This window comes from Gastrolobium bilobum, unplaced genomic scaffold (assembly GCF_033153095.1).
Source record: "Gastrolobium bilobum isolate Gb01-03AN ecotype WA unplaced genomic scaffold, APGP_CSIRO_Gbil_v1 utg354, whole genome shotgun sequence".
Lineage (NCBI taxonomy): Eukaryota > Viridiplantae > Streptophyta > Magnoliopsida > Fabales > Fabaceae > Gastrolobium > Gastrolobium bilobum.
In genome coordinates this window covers 189,421-195,420 of record NW_026897778.1, presented here as the reverse complement: position 1 = coordinate 195,420, position 6,000 = coordinate 189,421, and positions in this window count along the sequence as shown.

Sequence of the window (6,000 nt, the reverse complement as noted above, 5' to 3'; positions counted from 1 at the left end):
AAGACTTGTTTAGAAATCAAGCCATAGGTCAATTTTAGCAAGCTTGTCCTCTAAGTCTTCAAACCCGGCTTGTCTTTTTTAATAAATAATATTTTATTTGTTTTTAACACAATAATATATATTTTTTTTAATAAAATAATACAATTATTTTTCAATAAAATAATATATTCAAATAATATCTTATGTTTTTTTTAGTTTTTACAATTTTCCCTATTCTCACTTTGCAAACACATATTTTCTTAACCCTAAATTCTTTTGCAGTCATTGCTCTTTTCCCTTCTCTTTTTTGTTAAATTTTGGTATTCTTCTACCCCTTTCTCAACTTCTTATCCCTTCCAAACCATCTATTGCTCAACATCGAATTTCAAGACTTTCTTATGCAGGATGAGCCAACATCACATGATATTAATTTGTTCATATGAAGATACTTTAATGGATCAAGACGTGTGAGTTGTAATTCTAATCCTTTTGATGGTTTGGATGAAGCCAAAAAGTCAATAAAACCTAAAATCTCTTAACAAAGCTTTGATGATATTGTTGAACAATGTATTGTATTTTTTATTTCTAGCAACATAACTAAATTGTTATTTTTTTGGGTTGTTATAAGCTTAGAAAAGAAATATATTCCATTAAGTTAAACATACAAAATAAACAAAATAATCACAACTTGTATTTTACAGAGTGCAATGTGCCATTTTTGAAGGCTTGGTAGGGTTGACAAGTTAGGCCAAGCCTTTTATTTTTTAAAAACAAACCAAGTCAAGCTTATACTTTGGCTTGTATAAAGCTAACAAGTCTAGGTAGACTTGAAATAATTTATACAAGCCTAACCCATTGGACTAAAACTTGGATTAACTTGACTCATTACACCACTAGGCATGATGAAGACGTGGTTGAATTCGGCCATCTATCCTCTGAAGGGCCATATTAATGCATGTGTCATGGGCAATATAACATATCCCATAAATTTTAAAAAAATAATACTAAGGCTATCTTACATTCAAATATAAATTATCATATAATGGACTTTATCTAGCAAGAAAGTTGTGTCCAGTTAAAATATCACCACTCTTTTATGAATCTTTCTCATATAATGGGTTATATATCAAAGGCACACAATAAGGAAATCTTTAGCTCTAACGCCATATCGCGCGCACACACGCAAACACACAATTGTTGATTTTCGTCAATCTAACAGTTATAATTTATTGAAAATTAATAATTAATTAATAAACGTGACTTAATAAATTATAACCGATAGATTCCCAAAATTAATGGTTAGGATCTGGTGTTAAAGGATCCTACCCCATATATATATGGAAAAAATATTTCTGTTTTTGCTTCATAACAAATTTCTCTACCACACTCACACAAAATTAAGCGGGACCTACTCAGATTTTTTTTCTCTTTTCTTTATAATGGGACTCACTCATTTTTATGTTGAGTGTGACAATTTTTTTTTTTGCAATAAAAGTAGAAAAATTAATATGCAATAAAAACAGAAAAATTAAACTATATATATAAGTTTTAATGTTTTTACAGTGAATTAAGAAAATTTATTTACATTCGCTCACAGAACGATGTCTTTTTGGTTGAAAGATTAAAAAATTATAATGATAAACACTATTATAACATTGAAATAAATTATAATTACAAAAACAAAAACAACTTGATTTTTCATCCAAAAAGACGTCGTTTTGGGTTCAATGCAGATATCTTATCTGCATTCATTACAAAAAACAAACATATATATATACATATATATATATTATATATATATATATATATATATATATATATATATATATATATATACACACTATATTAGAATTCAGAGTTATTTTGTGGAAAGTTTTGTCACGTGTAATTCATACAATTATTTGAATTTTTTTGAAAATTGTAAACTTTCCACTTAAGAAAGTTTTTAAAAAACTTTAAATTATATGCATCATAGGGAAAATGAGACTTGATCCATGGTATAATCTAATTAATTTAAATATTAAATTAATAAATTAATTTGAATTCTAATTTTGAATTTTGAATTTAAATATAGTCATGAAATTAGATTTGATGACAATAGAGAAAATCAAGGAAATCAATTAATCAAATTGATTGGCTCGAATTATGGAAATCAATTAATTAGATCGATTGGCTCAAATTATATGATCATTTGTGTGGATATAATTTTCTACTATATATATATATTTTTTTTGGAGGTTATATATATTATTTTTATATTCTATATCATTAATACAGTATAGTGACTCCAACAATTTTTTTTAATTGGTTCTATGTTTGAAGTCGAAGACACCTTGTTGGAGAAAGGGAAGTTGTGTGTAGACAGAGTTGATAGGGAAGAAGTTGTGTAGCATCAACATTGTTCCAAGCGTTTCTGAATTATATATTTAAGAACTATTAAACAGTTAGGAAATATACAATGTCTTAATATTTATTTGACATTTAATAATACAATTGTGGATGACTATCTAATGTTTAACATGAGGTTAAACAATAATTATTTGACAATATGATGTTTAATATAATCTAAATTTTGTGTGTTTGTTTTTCTTATTCGTCTTCTAAAATTAATATTTTGCAATAATTAATATACAATAATTTGCTTATTACTTGAAATTTGAAAATATTTATTCTTTTGTTTGATTAAAAAATATTAAATAAAATACATTCATGGTAAAACATCTTCAACTGAAAAAAACGAAGAGACATATTATGTATTGTAAAACTATGTTTGTCATTAAATTCTTTATTATTCATGTGTCTACACTTCATCTAACTTCTTCTAATTTATATGTATTACGATTTTTTTCATAAACTACCTGTTAGTCTCTTAGTCCTAATTATTTTCTAAAACTTTTTGATATTTTTTTTTCGTGAACCTTCTTTTAATGGCTGATTCTTCATCTTCTACAAAGTGGGAGCGATTGAGAAACATAGACATATGCCCTTCAAATCTCTTTCAAGAGATTTATTATTGCAAATTTTTGGAGTTACTAATGTAACATTCTTATAGTATATTATATCTGCAAATTCGTAATTTATTTTATCTTTTAATTATTTCTTTAATAATTGTATCAAAATTTTATTTATAAAATTCATTTAAAATTTACGTTAGCTTTAGACAAACAAACCTACTTCTATTTTTCTCCGTACATCGCATGTGTAATAAACTAGTATATATATATGTATATGAGTTTATAGTTTCTCCTGACACGAGATAAAATTATCTCTTGCCATCTCAAAACTATGACATTTTGAGAGTTGAGGGAATTAATTAAGGATGTTTTGGTAAAATTTATATAATAAAGAAATAAATAAGATTACCACTCTTACTATATATATATATATATATATATATATATATATATATATATATATATATATATAATATAGGGATAGGATCAGTTAACACCAGTGTCAAATTTTAAAGTTATACTTATCATCACTTTAGGCTTAACACCCTTACTAACTGATTGATTATCGTTTGATCATTTCGGTAGTTATTTTTTTTTCTTTTTCAATTGATGGTTTTAAATTTATATAACAATAAACGATCAGGTAATAAGAACAGTGAGCCTGGAAGGATAATAAGTAGGATTGCCCCATATGTATATATATATAAAATTATTTCTGCAGCCGCTTTACGTACAATAACGACAGGTCTATGGTTATAATTCCCTATATTTAATGCTTTCATCCTCTGTATGGTTATGATTCCCCACATTAAATGCTTTCAAGTATATATATGGCAAGTATTTGATTGCTGCACATACAGCAGCTGCAGAAATGTAAACCCTATATATATACATAGGTAAAATCATTTATGCAGCCGCTTTACGTACAGCAACGACAGGTGTATGGTTATGATTTCCCACATTTAATGTTTTCATCTTTTGTATGGTCATGATTCTCCGCATTTAATGCTTTCACGTATATATATGACAAATATTTGATTGCTGCACGTACAATAACTGCAGAAATGTAAACCCCATATACATATAGGGACAAGATATACTTACCACATTTACAACCAATCTAATCATCGTTGATTTTCGTCAGTCTAACAGTTATAATTTATTGAGAATTAATAATTAATTAATAAGTACAACCCAATAATTCCAATAAAGTATAACCGTTAAATTGACAAAAATCAACGGTGATTAAGTTGGTTGTAATGGTGGTAAACTTTTTTGGTGGTAAGTATATCCTTCTATATATATATATATATATATATTTGGTTATATTTATAAATTTTTTGTTTACAAACTATACTATGTACTCTGAGTGAGGGGTACAAACACTTAAGTAAGTACATACTTTCCAATTATTTTGGGTAATTTCAATTTTTTATCCCATCAATCCAACTGATTAGTTTTTCTAATTTTAGGCAATCGATCTAATTAATTGATTTCCTGAGTCAATCATTCTAATTAATTGGTTTCCTTAGTTTTCTACGTTGTCATCAAATCTAGTTTCATGATTATAATTTAAAATCAAATTTTAAATTCAAAATTAGGATTAAATTAATTTTGTTAATTTAACATTTAAATTAATTATGTTGCATCACAGATCAAGTTCCACTTGACCCATGATGCATATAATTTAATTTTTTTTTAAAAAACTTGCTTAAGATAGAAAATTTACATTTTCAATAGAATTCAAATCACTGTATGAATTATACATGGCAAATTTTTTCACACAATAGCTCTTAATTGTAATATTTTTTTTTATTGAATCAATTGAATTGATTGGTTTTCCTAATTTTAGCCAATCAATCTAATTAATTGATTTTATTAATTTGAGCTAGTTAATCTAATTAATTTGCCATTAAATCTAATTTTATTATTATTTTTAAATTCAAATTCAAAATTTAAAATTAGAATTCAAATTAATTTTATTAATTTAACATTTAAATTAATTAGGTTGCGTCATAGATTAAATTCCACTTTACCCATGATACATATATTTTTTTTTAAGACGTGCTTAAAATGATAAGTTTATACTTTTAAAAGAATTTAAATTATCGTATGATTTATATGTAACAAACCTTTTACTCTAAATTATAATATAGTATAAATAATGCTTTGGGTGGTGGCTAATCTTCCTTTTCTCTGTACAAATATTTTTGGGCGAGTTCAAATACTTAACGTCTGATAAATATCGTTTAATACGTTCTTTATAAATGCTACAATTTAAAATTTAATATAATTCCTATATTCAGTTTGGGCCATCATGTTTCACCACAATCAAGAATAATCATTCGAATGATTATAAATGGTTTTAAGTTTTTCATGATGGGCGGCAACTTCTGGAATATCCTACGTACATCATGCATCATTTTCTGCTTACAAATTTCTCATTATTTCAATATATATATATATATAATATTATTTTAAAAGCATAATATTATACTATTTTAAATAAAAGAAAACAATCGTGGCATATATATATATATATATATATATATATATATATATTTTAATATTTTCTCTCTCCCAAAAATTAAAATTAAAGAAAAAGAGAATATCGTAAAAGAAAGATTATAAAAATAATATAATAGTATGACTATAAAAAAATAATAAATATATATCAAACATGATTATTTTATTTAAAATAATATAATATTTTGTCCTATAAAATGTTAAATTTTTTTATACATAAATATAAAAGCTTAAAGTAAATCCCCAATATCTATTTAACTTTTTTTTTGGAAAAAAAATTCCAAATGTATAACTCGTTGGGGAAAGAAAGGGGTTGGTGATAAATCTTAACGAACAAAAAAATAAAAATAAAATTGAAACACAGAACATGATCAATGGTCATCATTAAAAACTGATAAAGCAATGCCCATAAAAAAGTAGCTAAAGTAAATGGCTAGTTTGATTGAATAGAAAGAAACTTGACTTTTATCTCACTAATTGAAAGGTGGAAAAGTATCGACATGAATAATAATCCATTTTTGTGCTGCTTTTTTAAATTCAT